This window comes from Mesoplodon bidens (genome assembly GCF_964165515.1).
Source record: "Mesoplodon bidens genome assembly, chromosome: X".
In the NCBI taxonomy this organism is placed as follows: domain Eukaryota; kingdom Metazoa; phylum Chordata; class Mammalia; order Artiodactyla; family Ziphiidae; genus Mesoplodon; species Mesoplodon bidens.
This window is the reverse complement of record NC_138163.1, coordinates 38,109,262-38,129,091: the sequence shown is the minus strand read 5'-3', so window position 1 is coordinate 38,129,091 and position 19,830 is coordinate 38,109,262. Positions and strand designations below refer to the sequence as shown.

The 19,830-nt window shown below is 43.0% G+C and overlaps 1 long non-coding RNA gene across 8 annotated transcripts in view; it reads left to right on the top strand.

Annotated features, from left to right (window-relative positions):
- Positions 1 to 19,830, top strand: part of LOC308608502 — an 82,405-nt gene that overhangs the window by 28,163 nt on the left and 34,412 nt on the right. For 7 of the 8 annotated variants that reach the window (XR_014014176.1, XR_014014177.1, XR_014014178.1 and 4 more), the window contains one exon: positions 7,766 to 7,839. This is a non-coding gene — a long non-coding RNA (uncharacterized lncRNA). Of the gene's footprint in view, positions 1 to 7,765; positions 7,840 to 10,135; positions 10,498 to 19,830 lie in introns of those variants that run through there. The other variant, XR_014014183.1, reaches the window with a different exon arrangement.

Sequence of the window (19,830 nt, the reverse complement as noted above, 5' to 3'; positions counted from 1 at the left end):
GTCTGAAAGCCAAAGCAGGCAGTTTGCTCATAAACATTCCTGTGCCTGCCAGCTCACGCCAGCCAATCATTTAGATGTCTGTCGTAAAATGTGAGGCTCCCCTTGCACCCAACTCCGAGGGCCTGCAGAGAATACACACCGAGGGATTCACAGCCCGAGTTTTTCCCAAGGCCAAGTGACCTCAGACAAATGCCTGAAAGTGAAAGGCATGTGTCTCACTGCTTCACCTTGGCAGGACTCAGCCAGTGCCTCCCTCTCAGACCCACTGTTCCTGGTCACAGTTCTTTGAGTGTGTTGACCTACTTTCTCCCCTTCAGAGGGAAAGCAGAAACCAATACATGTCTCGTGAGTACTCTTGCTTTCAGCAATGTTGATTCTTTCTTCTGGCCCCTTGTCCTTTCCATGCTCCATTATCACTCTGCTCTACTCACTTGAAGCATGACTGAAGCAGAACCCTGAGTGTTACTTACGGTCCCTGTTTTATAGCTGTGTTTTCAGAGGTGGTGTGGCCCACACGTCACGGGGTGGGGACAGAGCCTGCCCACCCCTCCTTTCCCTACTATAGCCCCTGCTGTTAAGTGACATGCACTGGAGTGAAGTTGCTTCTGCGTGAGAACCTTTTGGGAATCAGCAGGGTGTCTCTGATTTTGTGACTGGGGGCATTATGGACTGAGAGACATCCAGCTTGACTTGACCGTTTCCTACATCTTCGATGTGGGCCTCCGAGAAGAGTCTTAGGTGGCTCAACTCTTTAGTTGCTTTGACAGGCAGAATTCTTCTTTGGACAGTGTGTACAGGTGACTCTCAAATACATACATTGAGATTTTCGGTGGCAAATTAATCATTTTAGGCTGTCTTTACCCTTCCCGGTATGCATGCCATTGCCCACTTCTCTAGACATCAGTTAGGATCAGCTTGGAAAATATACACTCATTTTAATATCAGTCTGAGAAAAATTAATTAGATGGATAAATCCCCTGGGGTTCAGAGGTAGGTTATGGCTGCGTCGTATGATGAATTCCAGAGTGCCTTTGGGATTGTTGACTGGCTTTAATAAGCTGCCATGTCTGTTCTCCATGACCATGGGTAATTGAGTGTATCTTATTTAGCTCCCCTATCCCTGGCTGCTTTGTCTCCTTTCTTCCCAACTCATCCCTGTGTGCAGAGCAGATCATATATAACCAGCCTGCCTTCTAGCATCCTATTAGATGCCATTGACATCGGGTAACATGTGATTTTAGAAAGGTTCCAGGTCCTTTTCACCAGCTCCAAAATCATATTGGAGTCGTGGTGGCCACAGGAGGCTGCACCTCAGCAGCCGGCTGGGCCAGGGTTAGGGTGAGCCCTCCCTCTGGAGAGCTGAGCTGGCAGCAGGTGGGGAGACAGGGTGTGGCTGCGGATGACAGTCAGGGATCTCTGCTTCTTGTGGCTGTAAAGTGCCTGTCCTGCACTGGATCATCTGGGTTGGTTGGAGGCACAATGAGAATGAATAACAACAGGACCCCTGTCTCCCCAGAACTGGAGAGGGGAGGGTGCGACTGGGATGGGGCACGAGGGTGAGCTGCAGGCAGTGGATAGAAAGGGTGATATTACTGAGGAGGTGAATGATGGAGGGGATGATAATGAAAGTTATTACCTTAATGTATGCCTCAAAGTTTCCCCAAGACGCTGAAGTGAGAAGAGCCAGACTGGCAGGGTGGAGAGAAGGGGGGCAGCAGTTACAAGAAGCTCACCGAACCTACCCTCTGGTGCCACGCTGACCTATGCAGCCTTCTGTGATGAGGGCAATGTGCTTTGTGTGCACTCTCCAATATGGCAGTCATTAGCCACATGTGGCTTTTGAGCACTTAAAATGTGGCTGATGTGACTGAGGAACTGAATTTTTAGTTGTAGTTAATTTTAATTAATTTAAATTGACCTACATGAAAAGATGCTCATCATTGCTAATTATTAGAGAAATGCAAATCAATACTACAATGAGATATCACCCCACACTGGTCAGAATGGCCATCATCAAAAAAATCTACAAACAATAAATGCTGGAGAGGGTCTGGAGAAAAGGGAACCCTCTTGCACTGTTGGTGGGAATGTAAATTGGTGTAGCCATTATGGAAAACAGTATGGTGGTTCCTCAAAAAACTAAAAATAGAGCTACCATATGATCCAGCAGTCCCACTCCTAGGCATATATCTGTAGAAAACCGTAATTCGAAAAGATACGAGCACCCCGATGTTCACAGCAGCACTATTTACAATAGCCAAGACATGGAAACCACCTAGGTGTCCATCAACAGAGGAGTCGATAAAGAAGGTATGGTACATGTATACAGTGGAATATTACTCAGCCATATAAAAGAATAAAATAATGGCATTTACAGCAACATGGATGGACCTAGAGATTATCATTCTAAGTGAACTAAGTCAGAATGAGAAAGACAAATACCATATGTATGATATCACTTATATGTGGAACCTAAAATATGACATGAATGAGCTTATTTACAAAACAGAAACAGACTCACAGACATAGAAAACAAACTTATGGTTACCAAAGGGGAGAGGGGGTGGCGGAGGGATGGATGGGGAGTTTGGGATTAGCAGATGCAAACTAGTATATATAGGATGGATAAACAAGGTCCTATATAGCACAGGGAACTATATTCAGTATCCTGTGATAAACCATAATGGAAGAGAATATGAAAAAGAATATATATATATCTATAACTGGGTCACTTTTGCTATACAGCAGAAATTAGCACAACATTGTAAATCAGCTATACTTCAATAAAATTTAAAAAGTAAATAAATAAATTGACCTAGCCGTGTATGGCTAGTGTTTGTCCAATGGGGGCAGTGCAGCCCTAGAGTCACGGTTGACAAGGGTGAGTGGGGCGGTCCACATAGCACAGGGAGATCAGCTCAGCTCGGTGCTTTGTGACCACCTAGAGGGGTGGGATAGGGAGGGTGAGAGGGAAACGCACGAGGGAGGAGATATGGGGATATATGTATATGTATAGCTGATTCACTTTGTTATAAAGCAGAAACTAACACACCACTGTAAAGCAATTATACTCCAATAAAGATGTTAAAAAAAAATAAAGCACGGACTGCAGCCGGCAGCCCTGGCATAAATCCTGGTTTGCCATTTACTAACTCTGCAACCTTGCACAAGTTATCCAACCTCTTTGAGCCTATTTTCTCATCTGTAAGATGGGGAGCCTAACAGTACAGACATCACAGAGGGCTGTTGGAAAGACTGAATGAGGTAATCCATGTAAAACTCTCAACAAAGTGCCTGGCATCTATGGGGCTCTCAGTAAGTGGTTGCTGTCAGGATGTTTTGATGTTAAGATGTTATGATGTTTTGTCCTATCTTACTTTTCTGTGCTTTGGCCCTAGTCGCTGAACATCAGTAAATCAACCTGACTTGCTAAGTGCCTGGAGGTGTGAGGATAATGACATTTGCCCTTATTGACTCCCGTGAGCTCCACAGCACAGGATCTGTTATTTGATTTTGTAACTGTATTGTGTCTGAGCTCTGAATGAAATGAGATTTTTTAATGAAAGAAAAGATGAAATAGTCAAGGTCAGAATAATAACATGAAAAAAAGTCACATGTCCCACATTTCCAATTTCACATTCATTGAACAGGCATTTGCTGAGAGACTAGTGATTACAAGCACAGACTCTGGAGCTAGACTGACTGGGCTTGTATCCATTACTAGCTGTGTAACTTGAGCAAAGTTACTTAATTTCCTATTTGTCTTTATTTCCTATTTGTCAGTTGGGCATAATACTACCTGCCTCATAGGGTTGTTGTAAATGAATCAATACATGTAAAGCACTTATAGAATTACTTGGCACTGATAAGCACTTGATAAATATTGGCTGATGTATGTGATTACTATATGCTAGGCACTATATTAGGTGCTGGTAAAACAAAGCTAAGGAAGTACCATCCCTGCCCTCATTAAGCTTATAGGCTAGTAGAGGGAGAGAGCTACATGAACATAGAAGTACAATAAGATACTACAGAAAATAAAGATGGAAGATGCTCAGGATGCTGAGGGGACATCAAGAAAGAAGAGAGCAAGTTGGCTTGGTTGGAGGGCAAAACTTTTCATAGAGCTGGAGAACAGGTAGTGGTGGGGTGCATCGCAGGTACATGTTTGTAGAAATAAACAAGGATGATGCATCCAGAGAACTAAAGGCAATTGATAAATTGGTATGCCTGGGATGTAAGGGAGAGGGAGTAAGTGGAAGACAGGATTGAAAAGGTCAGCAGGAAGCAGGTCCTGAAAGACCTTATACATTAAGTTTAAGAATTTGTACTTTATCTTTTTTTAAAAAATAAATTTATTTATTTATTTTTGGCTGCATTGGGTCTTCGTTGCTGCACGTGGGCTTTCTCTAGTTGCGGTGAAGGGGGGCTGCTCTTCATTGCGGTGTGTGGGCTTCTCATTGCGGTGGCTTCTCGTTGCGGAACATGGGCTCTAGGCGCGTGGGCTTCAGTAGTTGTGGCACACGGGCTCAATAGTTGTGGCGCACGGGCTTAGTTACTCTGCGGCATGTGGGATCTTCCCGGACCGGGACTCGAACCCATGTCCCCTGCATCGGCAGGCGGATTCTTAACCACTGCGCCACCAGGGAAGTCCTGTACTTTATCTTGAACAATGGGAAACCATTGAAAGGTTTTAAGTAAGGAAGTACCATGATCAAGGGATTTTAGAAGGACCCTACTGGCAGCAGTCGGGGGTCAATACTGGAGGCAGAGATACCAGCTAAGAAACTATTGTAGTCATCCAGGCATGAGTTGATGAGATTGAGGACCTAAGGTAACTGTCACGGGGATGGAAAGGTGGGGAACTGTACTGGAGATGTTACGAAGAGGTCCAACTGACTGGTGAATACAGAAGGAGGACCAGTTTTGAAGAGGAAGTCGATGGAGTCATTTTGGGACACACGGGGTTTATGTAAGGCATTTGATAGTAGTTCTGGAACTCCTGGGAGAAGGAGGTGAGGACTGGAGATACAAATGTGGGAGACATTAGAACTCTGCATCAGGCCCCCTTTTTCTCATTCTCTGCTTTCTTCCTAGGTTATTTATTCCCGGGGCTTTAAATACTGTATCTATATTGATGAATTCAATTTCTAAACTTCCATCTCTAGCCCTGACCACCTCAGCGAAGTCTATCTAGACTTCTATAACTAGCCATCTACTTAGGATCTCCAGTTGGGTGACTCATACACATCTCAAATTTAACATGTCCAGAACTCAGTTCTTGAAGCAATCCCCAACCCCGCTTGCTCCTCCCCTTATCTTCCAGTCTCAGTGAATGGCACCCACCATCTGTCTAGTTGCTTCAGCCAAAAACCTGAGGGTCAGACACTCTGGTTGTTCCTTCAAGTTGCCTTTGTAAGAATTCCTTCCCCTGCCCATCTCTTTTGAATTTCATTCTATTCTTTAGGCTCTCCTTGAAGTAATCCCAAGGTCATACATTTCCCATGGCTTCACCAACCTCCATCCATCTCCCGACTCATTCATTCAGCAAATATTCATTGAGTACCTTCTAGGTGCTAGAGATTCAGCAGGAACAAGGCAAATAGAGTTGCCAGTCTCATGGAGCTTACATTCAAGTGGCATGGAAGAAACATAATGAACAAGCAAACCAATAAATGAAACAACTGCAGATGACAGTAAGTGCTGGGAGAAAGTAAAACAGGAGATGCGATGAGACACTGACCAGGCTCGGGGCCTACTTAGTTGGGATGAACAGGGAAGGCCTCACTGAGGAGCTGAGACGTGGATGATGAGAGAACATTTTAGGCAAGTTCAAAGACCCTCAGGAGGGAGCAAATTATAGCTGGGAGCATAGCAAACAAGGATGGGATGAGATCAGAGATTTAGACAAGGGCTCTATCTTACTAGGTCAAAGCAAAGAGCTTAGATGTTATGCAAAGTGTATTCGGAAGTCCTTGGAGGGCTTCAAAGCAGGGAGACTGATATGAGCTGATTTATATATTTAAAAGCGGGCTCTGGCTGTTGTGTGCAGAATGGCCTATGCAAGCAGGGAGACTGGGGAGGAGACTGTTGCAGTGATCTGGGAGAGATGACAGTAGCTTGCATTACAGTGGAGGCCACGGACATGGAGAGAAGTAGAGAGACAGAGTATGTTTATAGGAGAGAGGACTGGTGGAATTTGCTGGATAAGGGATGAGAGATGAGGGAGAGGAAGGAATCAAAGGTACTAGCACAGTACCTAGTAGGTGCTCAATGAATATTTGCTGAATGAATGAGTCAGGATATGGATGGAGGTTGTTGAAGCCATGGGAAATGTATGAGCTTGGGATTACTTCAAGGAGAGCCTGAAGAGTAGAATGAGATTCAAAAGAGATGGGCAGGGGAAGGAACGCTTACAAAAGCAACTTGAAGGAACAACTAGGGTGGTAGGAGGAGAAACAGGAAAGTGTGATAGTACAGAAGGCAATCCTGTTTCCCTCTCCAGAAGTAACCAATGCTAACAGATGGGTGGGTAGCCTTCCAAATCATCTTCTATATATTTACATACATTCATAAATGTTTATATTACATGCATATGTAGTTTGGGGTTTTATGTAAATGAACTCATAGTACATGCATTATTCTAGCACTTGGGTTTTTTTTTAAAAGAAACATTTGTGTTGAGCTATAATTCATGTACCATACAATTCACACATTAAAAGTGTACAGTTCAGTGGTTTTTAGTTACATTCACAGATATGTGCAACCACCACCATCGTCAGTTTTTGGAACATTTTCATCACCTCAAAAAGAAACTCTGGGGCTTCCCTGGTGGCGCAGTGGTTGAGAGTCCGCCTGCCGATGCAGGGGACACGGGTTCGTGCCCCGGTCTGGGAGGATCCCGCATGCCGCGGGGCGGCTGGGCCCGTGAGCCATGGCTGCTGAGCCTGCGCGTCCGGAGCCTGTGCTCTGCAGGGGGAGAGGCCACAACAGTGAGAGGCCCGCCTACCGCAAAAAAAAAAAAAAAAAAAAAAAAAAAAAAAAAAGAAACTCTGTACCCTTTAGCTATCACCCCCTTATCCACAATCCCCACCCATAACCCTAAGCAGCCACTAATCTCCTTTCAGTCTGTACAGATTTGCCTATTCTGGACTTTCATATAAATGGAAGTATATAATAGGTGGTCTTTTGTGACTGGCTTGTTTCACTTAGCACACGTTTTTGAGGTTCATCTGTGTTATAGCATGAATCAGAACTTCATTCTTTTTATTGCTGAATAATATTCCATTGTACATATAGACCACATTTGGTTTATCTGTTCATCAGTTGGTGGACACTGGGCTGTTTCCACTTTTTAGCTATTATGAGTAATACTCTTCTGAACATTCCAATACAAGTTTCATGTCTCTTGAGTATGTACCAAGGAGTGGAATTGCTGGGTCATATGGTAGCTCTATGTTTGACATTTTGAGGAACTGCCACACTGTTTTCCAAGGTGGCTGCACCATTTTACATTCCCACCAGCAGCCTATAAGGGTTCCAGTTTCTCCACGTCTTCACCAACACTTGTTACAATCTATCTTTTTGGTGATTGCCATACTCAGGGGTGTGATATCACTTGCTTTTTAATTTAAGGTGCCTTGAATATTGTTCCGCATCAGCACATATAGATTTATTGTGTATATAACTGCTATGTAATATTCCACAGAGACCATGCTTTTCAAGATGATCCTGTCTGTACTGATATGTTATTTCCTCCCCCCAGGGCTCAGCAGAATGGACATAGAAACAGCAGTGGTTGATGATTTCACTGATCCAAATTTGGAAGTTGTGTGGCAGGTAAGGCAGGAGGATGAGGTGAGAATGGTGTTGATGGTAATGGTGAGAGAGTTCTTGAAGTGAGTTACAACCCTGGTGCATAGCATTCCTGTGTAAGTGACAGTGACGAGGAGCTGGAGTGGATGGTATAGCATAGTGGCTGGAACCTTAAAAATAGGGGTTTTGCATGACACTGGAAGGATAGTTTTGTTTTGTTTTGTTTTGCATTTACCCATTTCCTTTGTTGAGTTTTTCTTTCTCTCTTCTAAGGTAAGCTGGGACGAAGTGAAAGAGTGGCATGGACATATATACACTACCAAATGTAAAATAGCTAGTGGAAAGCAGCCACATAGCACAGGGAGATCAGCTCGGTGTTATGTGGTCTCCTAGAGGGATGGGATAAGGAGGATGGGAGGGAGATGCAAGAAGGAGGGGATATGGGGATATATGTGTACATATAGCTGATTCACTTTGTTGTACAGAGAAACTAACACAACATTGTAAAGCAATTATACTCCAATAAAGATGTTAAAAAAATCTACAAACAATAAATGCTGGAGAAGGTGTGGAGAAAAAAGGGAACCCTTTTGCACTGTTGGTGGGAATGTAAATTGATACAGCCACTATGAATAACAGTATGGAGGTTCCTTAAAAAACTACAAATAGAACTACCACACGACCCAGCAGTCCCGCTACTGGGCATATACCCTGAGAAAACCATAATTTAAAAAGAGTCATGTACCAAACCATAATTTAAAAAGAGTCATGTACCACAATGTTCATTGCAGCTCTATTTACAATAGCCAGGACATGGAAGCAGCCTAAATGCCCATCGACAGATGAATGGATAAAGAAGATGTGGCACATATATACAATGGAATATTACTCAGCCATAAAAAGAAACGAAATTGAGTTATTTGTAGTGAGGTGGATGGACCTAGAGTCTGTCATACAGAATGAAGTAAGTCAGAAAGAGGAAAACAAGTACTGTATGCTAACACATATATATGGAATCTAAAAAAAAATAGTTCTGACGAACCTAGGGGCAGGACAGGAATAAAGACGCAGACGTAGGGAATGGGCTTGAGGACATGCAGAGAGGGAAGGGTAAGCTGGGAAGAAGTGAGAGAGTGGCATGGACATATATACACTACCAAATGTAAAATAGATAGCTAGTGGGAAGCAGCTGCCTAGCACAGGGAGATCAGCTCGGTGCTTTGTGTCCACCTAGAGGGGTGGGATAGGGAGGGTGGGAGGGAGATGCAAGAGGGAGGGGATATGGGGATATATGTATACATATAGCTGATTCACTTTGTCATACAGCAGCAACTAACACACCATTGTAAAGCAATTATACTCCCATAAAGATGTTAAAAAAAGATTACATCATTCACTGTCTTCTTAAACAGATAATTCAGAACATAGTATAACCTTCCTTTGTGACTCAGAATGGCCATTATGACCATCTGCTTTTGCCCTGGACCTTTGAGGCATGTAGGAATATGTCTTTCCCTATTAAATGGGTCCCGGATTTCTGTGCTTTTGAAATTCTATCTCGTTTAGTTTCCAGCTTTACTCTTTTTGGTGTCAGAGGCTGAGATCAGCATATTCTATGTTCTTCTAATGTACAGGTGTTTGAACAAGGACTGACCCCATACACCTCCTGTGAAGTTCATGGATTTTATGGTGGCAGTTTGACATGCTGTTTGGATGTTTTTTTCTTTTCTAGGTTTGTGGTTATATTATGGCAGAGGTTATGAGAAATCTGATCTCCAGAGAAGTGTTGGTGCTTCTTTAATATGATATAGCTATTTTGGGCTAGTTTTCTAGCATTGAAGGATTTAATGAATAAGTTTGTATTTACCTTACCCACACTCTTTTTAATGGTAGAGGTCTGCTGTGTCCAATACAAGTAGCCACTAGGTACATGAAGCTTTTACAATTTAAATATAAATTAATTGAGTAAATCAGTAGTACTAGCCACATTTCAAGTTCTCAGTAGTCACATGTGGCTAGTGGCTACCGTACTGGAGAATGCAGATACACAACATTCCCATCATCACAGAAAGTTCTATTTTTCAGCAGTGGTCTAGACTTCGAATCAGTCTCCTCTCAGGTTTCCCCTTTCCAGATTGAAGTCTCATGTTTTCAGCATGTCCTTGAGCAGCAGCCATGTTCCTACTACTCTGCGATACCCCCTGACCTCCTACCCTGATCATGTCACTTGCCCTCTGTCAGTGTATTAGTTCCTGTTGCTGCTATAACAAATTACCACAAACTTCATGGCTTAATACAACACAAATTTATTATCTTACAGTTGTGGAGATTAGAAGTTTAAAATAAGCCATTTTGGGACTTCCCTGGTGGCACAGTGGTTAAGAATCTGCCTGCCAATGCAGGGGACACAGGTTCGAGCCCTGGTCCAGGAAGATCCCACATGCCGCAGAGCAACTAAGCCCATGCACCACAACTACTGAGCCTGCACTCTAGAGCCCGCGAGCCACAGCTACTGAAGCCTGCACACATGGAGCCCATGTTCCGCAACAAGAGAAGCTATCGCAGTGAGAAGCCCGTGCACCGCAGCAAAGAGTAGCCCCCTGCTCAACGCAATTAGAGAAAGCCTGCACGCAGCAACAAAGACCCAACACGGCCATAAATAAATAAATAAATTTATTTTTTTTTAAATCAGCCATATTTTAGCTTACAGAAGCCACCTGCATTCCTTGGCTTCTGGCCCCTTCCTCCATCTTCAAAGCCAACACATAGCATCTTCAAACCTCTCTCTCACTGTCTGACCTCTGCTTCACATTGCCTTCTCTAACTCTGACCATCCTGTCTCTCTTTTATACAGACTCTGTAATTAGAATAGGCCCACCTGGATAATCCACAATAATGTCCCCCTCTTAAATCCTTAACTTAATCACACCTGCAAAGTCCCTTTTACCATGTAAGGTAACATTTCCACAGGTCCCAGGGATTAGGATGTGGACATCTTTGGGGAATCATGATTCAGCCTACCATAACAGGCAGTGTTCTCCAGTGGCATCTTGTTTTCCTTGAGGACCAGTGCTGCACAGAGTATGCCACACACTGATATGCCAAGGTTTTATGCAAAGGAAGAATATTTTAAAATCTTATTTTCTGCCACCATCCTGTCTGGAAATACCAAACTCTGGTTGTTCTGACTCCTCAAAATATGATCCTGTGAGTACAGTGGCACAGGAGTACCTTATAGGCAAGACAGATCCACAGCTGACTCAGCATCCTATCAAGAGTGTTTGCCCCACTGTAACACAGTTGCTCCTTCAGGGCTGATGTCTGCCAGCCTTTCTTAAAAACAAACAACACACACACATACACACAAACAAAACCCCCCAAACTGGGAGCTTGTTATATTAACCAAAGCAAAGCCTCCTGAGTTTCCCTTTGCCAAGGAAAGGGTGGCAGATGAAAGCCTGAGTCATTCCGAGGAGAAGCAGCAGCAGAAGCCAGTGCAAAATTGGTCTTCTACTTCCAGTCTGGACAAGATGGCATAGACTCATTTCTCCTTGCTCCTCCCAGCTAAGTATAATTATGAATCCTAGAAATAATTCAAGAGGCAACCAAAGGAGAATTCTAGAAGATGTAAAGAGGACGGCAGAATGGTTAGGAATTCCAGGACTGGAGGAACACTATGGTAGCCTTATGACTTACTACCCAACAGAAGAAGGCAACCCAGGCCCAGCATTTCCCAGCTCCCAACCTAGCAACAGTGGCTCAGATAGGCTCCTTCTCCCTCTGGTTTGAATGGGAGTCCTGCTGACAACACCAAGTGAGCATGGCAACTCCAGCAAAGGGAGTCTAACAGGGAGCCCCACTGAAAATAAGCAGCCAGGGGAAGTGCTTTCCTTTCCCACCAGACCAGAGACTCCCCTACCCCACCAAAAGATACTGTGCAACCGGGGCACCATCAAGAGGAAATCCCACTACAACAAGTAGTCTGGCTCAGGAAGCCTTTGTCCCCATGGTCTTAAGGATCCCCTCTCCCCAGAAGAGATACCAGGAGGGCATACAGCACTGGCAAGTGTGTGTGTGTGTGGTTCCACCAGAGTAAGCAAAGCCAGGGAAGATTTGTTGTTTCCACAGACTAGAGACTCACTTCCTCCACCTAGAGACATCAGGCAACGCAGCCTGGTAAAGCACCTTCTGCTCCTTCAGGCAACACCAGCAGGGACCAGTGAGGGCCCCATCAGCACCACATTAACCAATCAGACCAAAACTGCACCACAGAGGCTCTGAAAAGTAAATCATCATTGAAATCACAGCCTACAAAAGTAGGTTAGGACTTGTGTGCTAAACCTAAACATTGACTGCCTGCTAAAATAAAAGATTTAAATAGTCTCCTAACATAGTAGCCGAAATGTCCAGAATACAATGAAAAATCACCCATCATACCAAGAACCAGAAAGTCACAACTTGAATGAGAAAAGACAATCAACTGATGTCCAAGATGAATCAGATGTTGGAATGATCTGACAAGGATTTTAATGCAGCATCACAAAAATGCTTCAATAAGCAATTGCAACATCTCTTGAAACAAATGAAAAAAATAGAAAATCTGAGCAAAGGAAAAACAAGTTATACAGAAGAACCAAACAGAAATTATAGAACTGAAGAATACAATAATAGAAATTCAAAACTTGCTATATAGGCTCAGTAGTATAGTGGAGATGACAGATGATAGAATCAGTGAGCTTGAGGATAAACCAATAGAACTTACTCAATCTGAGCAGCAGAGAGAAAATAGACTGGAAAAAAAATAGAGCCTCAGAAACCTGTGGGAAATAGCAAAAGATCCAACATTCATATCAGAGTCCCAGAAAGATACCAAAACCAGACAAAGGCAGTGCAGAAAAGGGAGAAAACTATAGACAAGTATCTCATGAACTTAGAAAAATCTTCAACAAAACATTAGCAAAATGAAACCAACAATGTATAAAAGAATTATACACCATGACCAAGTGGGATTTATTCAAGGTATGCAAGCCTGGTTCAATATTTTAAAAATCAGTCAAGATAGTCTGCCATATCAAAAGGCTAAACAAAAATCATATGCCCGTATCAATTGGCACAGAAAAACACGTTTGATAAAATTCAACATTTATTTGTGATAAAAACTCTCAGTACACTAGGAATTAGAGGGGAACTTCCTTAACCATGTAAAGAACATCTACAAAAAACATACAGCTAACATTATACTTAATGGTGAAAGACTGAATGCTTTTGCTCTTAAGATTGGAACAAGGCAAGGATGTCTGCTCTTATCACTTCTATTCAACATTGTACTGGAAGTTCTAGACAGTGAAGCAAGGCAAGAAAAAGAAATTTTAAAACATACAGGTTGGAAAGAACAAAGTAAAACTGTCTCTATTTGCAGAAAACTTGATCATCTGCATACAAAATCACAAGAAATCTTTAAAAAAAACCCTCTAGAACTAATAATGGAATTCAGCAAGGCCGTATGATACAAGAGCAACACACAAAAATCCATTACATTTCTATATAGTAACTGGAAATCTAAAAAAAAATAACACCTTTTGTAAGTGCTCCAAAGAAAATGAAATATTTAGGTATAAACTAAACAAAACAGGTACAGGATTTGTATGCTGAAAATTACAAAACACCGATGAAAGAACTTAAGACATTAGTAATTTGAGAGACTGACTGTGTTCATAGATTGGAATACTCAATCAACATACTAAGATGTCAGTTCTCCCCAAGTTGATTTATAGGTTAATGAAATCTCTATCAAAACCCAAGCAAGGATTTTTGTAGATATAGATATAGATAGGCTTATTGTAAAATTTCTATGGAGGGAGTTCCCTGGTGGCCTAGTGGTTAGGATCCTGGGCTTTCACTGCTATGGCCCGGGTTCATCCCTGGTCGGGGAACTGAGATCCCACAAGCCACGTGGTGTAGCTCCCCCCACCCCAATTTTCTTATATGGAAAGGCAAAGGACCTAGAGTAGTTAAAATGATTTTTATAAAGAATAAACTTTTTAAAAGAATAAACCAGTGTAAAGGCTTACTATATAGCGACAGTAATCAAGCTAGTATGGTAGTAGTGGAAGGGAGACACACAGATAAATGGAACAGAATAGAGAACCCAGAAATAAACTCACACAAATTTGTTCAATTGATTTTTGACAAAGATGTAAAAGCAGTTCAATGGAGGAAGGGTAGCCTTTTCAACAGATAGTGCAGGAGCAATTGACATCCATAGGCAAAATAAGTGAATGTTGACCTAAACATCACACCGTATACAAAGATTAACTCAAAATGGATCACAGACTTAAAGTGTAAAACTATAAAACTTGTAGAAAAGAAGCCCACAGGAGAAAATCTTCATGGTCTAGGGCTCAGCAAAGTGTTCTTAGGCTTGACACCATAAGCATGATCCATAAAAGGAAAAACTATTATTTGGATTTCATCAAAATTACAAAGTTTTGTTCTATGAAAGATCCTATTAATATGAGCTACAGAATGGAAAAATATTTGCAAACTACATATCTGAGAAAAGATTTTTATCTAGAATACATAAAGAACTCTGGAAACTCAAACAATCCTGTTAGAAAATGGGCAAAAGATATGAACAGACGTTTCACTAAAGAGGATATACAGGTGGCAAATAACACATGAAAGGATGTTCAACACCTAAGTCATCAGGAAAGTGCAAATCAAAACCACAGTGAGGTATTACTACACACTTCTCAGAATAGCTAAAATAAAAAAATAGTGACACCAAATGCTGGTGAGGACGCAGAGAAACTGAATCACTCATACATGTATTCTTCGACAGATTAATGGTTAAACTGTAGGACATCCGTGCCATGGAATAGTACTCAGCAATAAAAAGAAATGGGGTATCGGTTCATGTAATAACTTGAATAAATCTCCCAGGAATCCTCCTGAGTGAGAAAAAGCCAGTCTTAAAAGGTTACGTACTATATGATTATTTATATAATACTATTGAAATGACAAAAAACATAGCGATGGGGAACAGGTTAGGGGGTGCCGGGGATTAGGGAATGGGGCAGATGGAAGGTGAGTGTGGCTGCAGAGGAAGAATCCTTTTGGTGATAGTACAGTTCTGATCGTGTCGGTGGATACGTGAACCTACACATGCGATAAAATTGCATACAACTAAATACACAGACACATACAAACAAATGTTTACAAGTAAAGCTGGGGAAATCTGGGCAAGATCAACAGTTTGCAGGAGTGTCAATACCTTGATTGTGACATTATACTACAGTTTGACAAGATGTTACCCCTTCGGGAAACTGGATTAAAGAGTATGTGGTATCTCGCTGCATTATTTCTTACAATTGCATGTGACTCTACAATGATCTCAAAATAAAAAGTTCAATTAAAAAAAAGATGAAGACAAAAAATTGAGCCCTTGAACATTTTGCCAGAAGCTGGGCTAAGGAATCTGCTTCATTGCACGGGCATGGAACTAGTTGGCCATCTGGCTACAGACTAGATAGTTACAAAGAACAGTGACTCCCCCAGCCTGGGGATGCAGCCCCTTTGGGAGCCTCTGATAATCCAAACAGCTATTGTTCACCTTCTGGAAATTCTCAGTAACCAAATTTAATTGCAAATCACTTCCATGAAAAAGCAAACGTTTGCTATATGTCTTCATATCAGAGGGCCGCACCAGGAAATCAAAATAGGGTATCTCCAACCTGTCCCCACCCTAGCCCCTCTAACATAGGAATCACTGGCCTGATCATTGTTCATGGAGCCAATATGTGAGGGCTGAATGGGCCTGTTAACTCTGTATGGTGAACAGTCGCCACCCCTAACCCTGGTCAGTCAGCCAGCAGGCTCAGACCACAAGAGGAGCTCTGAGGGGGAATGAGAAGCTGTGGATGATGGGCTGCAAACCCCATTCCATTGCTCGGCCAGCGCCTCCAAACATATGCTCCGCCGCCTTCTTAGATTCAACACCTTCCTTAGGAGGAGCTCAGAGGGTTTTTATGATCTTTTCCGAAGAGCCCTTTTCATGCCTGTTCTTCAGACCTGGAGCATCTTGAACTTACCACTTGATTTTACAGAGGCGAAACTTGATTTCACAGAGGACTAAACAAACAATGGGAAAAGTGCATTTTCCCTTAATATTAGTTTTTAAGTTAATATATAGAAAAATTGATTTTATTGGTATACAGTTCTATGAATTTCAATACATGTATAGTTTCATGTAATCACCACTACAGTCAGGATACAGACTGTATCTGGATTCATCCCCCCAAGCTCCCTCATGCTGCCCCTTTGTAGTTACACACACAACCCCCGCCCCAAAACCCTGGCAACCACTGATGTGTTCTCCATCACTGTAGTTTGGTCTTTTTTTTTTTTTTTTTTTTTTTGCGGTACGCGGGCCTCTCACTGCTGTGGCCTCTCCCGTTGCGGAGCACAGGCTCCGGACGCTCAGTCTCAGTGGCCATGGCTCACGGTTCCAGCCGCTCCGCGGCATGTGGGATCTTCCTGGACCGGGGCACGAATCCGTGTCCCCTGCATCGGCAGGCGGACTCTCAACCACTGCGCCACCAGGGAAGCCCTGTAGTTTGGTCTTTTTGAGAAAGTCATAGAAATAGAATCATACAGTAGGTAACTTTGAAACTGGCTTCTCTCACTCAGCATCATGTCTTTGGGATTCATCACATTGTTGTATCTCTCGGTAGTTCATTTTAAGATCCCTTTTTACTTAAGAATTGCTCTCCAATTTTGTTGATTAGTCCTCTAAGCAGGCTTTGTAATAGTGCAGCAACAGTGTAATCTGTGTGCAATGAAATCACCTTTGGTCAAATGACTGACAGTTATTAATGTTTCTCTTATCCAGTTCTTAATCTGTTTCTTCTGGCGAAAAAAAAAAGTAGAGAGGCAAGAAGTAGGTTATAATTTCTAAACAAGCATTATAGAGTTCTAAAACTAGAAAGCAGCACCCCTGACTGCCTGAACTGTTCTCAAATCACTTCTCTCACCACTTGAGAAACCTACCAGGACAGCAGTGGCCAGTGGACTTCTAGACATATGCTTCTTGCCCAGGAACTTCCGTGTGATTCTAGAACCAGTCCCATGCACAGGAATGAGTACAATTGCCTAGAAGGTAACGTTTTAAGGATGCCTTGTTTGTTGCTGTCTTATCTACCTAGTAAGTCAATACTAAGTAAAAACTCTGAAACCCAATTCAATAAAAGAGTGTTTATGAATCCAGTGTACTTAACTAAGGAGAAAGGCACCTTCTGATCGAAGGAGAGCTTTCCTTTTTATTCAGTTTCCCCTTCTTTTGTGTTTATAGCCTTTTATCCTTCTCCCCAAAGGCAGGCCGCTCTTGAAGTCCTACCTGTAAAAGGAACTTGACTGCCAAGTATCGGAGACTTCAGGTGGTGGGTGAATCGAGTCCAGTTCCTGTGAGGGAGGGGAGTCAGTCTCGGTGGCTGGGCTTACCCTGGCACTGAGGGCAGTAGGACAACCCTTGCACGCTGCATTTAGGAAGCAAACGCCCCTTCTGCCCCGGGGTGAACCAGGGCCCTGGTCTTCTTCACCAGTGTTATTTTACAACTTCCTGCCACACACAGACACGTACAATTAATGAAGTAACGGTCGGTGTGTCTGCCAGTAACATAGCTCATTTCTGTTAATTAGCCATAGGCCAACAATTAGTAAACTGGTAGACTGTGCTTGAGTTGACACATTTTCAATCTGATGGTTCATAAAAGAGACAGCTGCTTATTTTATGTATAGGTAAGTTGGCTCTTAGGGCATCAAAAGGGTGTTTCAAACAGCAAAGGAATAATCAAAAGTGCAGTTTATCATCTTGATTTGTAACAAATTCAAACCATATAATGACAGCAGCCCGTGGTTAAATAAGCGGAGCAACAGATGGACGGCAGAGACACTGGGGCAGGCGCAGTGGCCTTCCTGAGGGCTTCTGGCCACGGCCCCTGGGCTCCAAGCAGGTGAGCTGAGGTGTGGCCCAGGGAGTGGGAGAACTGAGCAGTAAGATAGTCCAAACCTTTGCAAAGTAATAGTCACAGAGGAAGTGCTTTCTGAGAAATAACAGAAATAAAGTGCACCTAGGAAGCTAGTTAAATGTTTGAGACTCGAATGCGAATGGGAAAGAAATGCATCTTTAGAGCTGGTGCAATCGGAGCCTTTCATGTTGAGGCATGAACATTTTCAACCTCCCCTACATTTTTGTTCATCTGATTTTCCACTTCAGTTGTTCATTCTCTATACCCTGCCCGCCTGTGGGACTGCACGCTAATTATCTCGTGGTGGTGAGGTTCCAGGCGTGTGTGATTGATTCGTGGTCCTGGGTCTGATATAAACGAACAGGTTAATTTCTTGGCCATTGCTTTTACCTCTATCCCTGGCCACTCGGGCACAAATGAAAGCCATTTGGTCACAAGAGGGTGAGAGGGTGTAGAAGAGAGTGAATAATCCCATCCTCGACCCTGGAAAAAGAACTGAAAGGATATGATTTACACACAAATCAGTTCTACCATCCTTTTGTAGAAATGACAGCATGCTCTTTCCTCACAATCCCACTCTTAAAGTATTTTTAAACTTCAGAATAGGAGTGACGAACCTAGGCGTTGACACTGGTAAATTGTTCCTGGCTGGCAGTGTGGGAGCAGGTGGGCAGGGCACACTGTCCCTAGTCTAATTTCCCCCCCATGAAGTTCTGAAAGTTTGGTAGGAATAGTTGGTGAACTGAGAACAGTAAACACCCTTTCTTTTACATGTATTAAAATATTCTTAATGCTTATGACAACTGTGAGGGGTGTTATGAAGAGAGGAAAATATTCACTATCTCCTGAAAAGTTAGCGGGGATAGGGAGTAGATCTTGATGTTTTCTCCTTTATTTTTAAATTTTTATTTTATATTGGAGTAGGAAATCTTGATTTGACCAGAGAAAAAAAGTGGTTTGAGTTTTCCACTTCTGAGCCATTGATTTGATCTCAAGGGAACACAGCCTTACTGTTGCACAGCTGGGTGCTGACATTATTTTTTATTTATCTATCTTTAAGTGACTGTGAATTCTTTTTTTAATTTATTTTTGGCTGCATTGGGTCTTCATTGCTGTAAGCGGGCTTTCTCTAGTTGCAGCGAGCGGGGGCTACTCTTCGTTGTGGCGTGTGGGCTTCTCATTGCGGTGGCTTCTCTTGTTGCGGAGCACAGGCTCTAGGCGCGTGGGCTTCAGTAGTTGCAGCATGCGGCCTCAGTAGTTGCAGCACGAGGGCCCTAGAGCACGTGGGCTCAGTAGTTGCGGTGTGCGGGCTCTAGGGCATGCGGGCTCCAGTAGCTGTGGTGCACGGGCTCAGAAGTTGTGGCTCGCGGGCTCTAGAGTGTAGGCTCAGTAGTTGTGGCGCACGGGCTTAGCTGGTCCACGGCATATGGGATCTTCCCAGACCAGGGATCAAACCCATGTCCCCTGCACTGGCAGGCAGATTCTTAACCACTGCGCCACCAGGGAAGTCCCTGGGCACTGGCATTAGTAGCAAGAGGCCAATCATATTTTTTTCCTTTTGACTCTCCTTTTCTTTTACTTGTCATATTTTGTGATTGTCCACATTCTTCAGATTTTTTTCCTGTTATCAGGAGCTTGAAGAAGAATGTGGTCAGCTTCTACCCATTTGTATTAATGTAGGAGAGCATTAATACAGCTACAAGAGAAGTAGGGATAAACCAGAAGTCAAAGAATCAGAGTGTTCCAACCGGAGGAGCCATTGAAACAACTGAGGCCAGCCCTTCACTTTTACACACAGGGAGACTGAGACCCAGAGAGGGAAGGTAGCAGCTCTCATGATTCCCATTCCTGTCCTCTTTCCAGAACGTGATATGTGACTTTATTGCTATATACTTTCCTTTCGAATTATGATTTGTAAAAGTTATTAGTTGCATTCCTGGGGCATGAAGCCAATTAGGTGTTAAGAAGGGATCCAGAGCCGTACAATAGT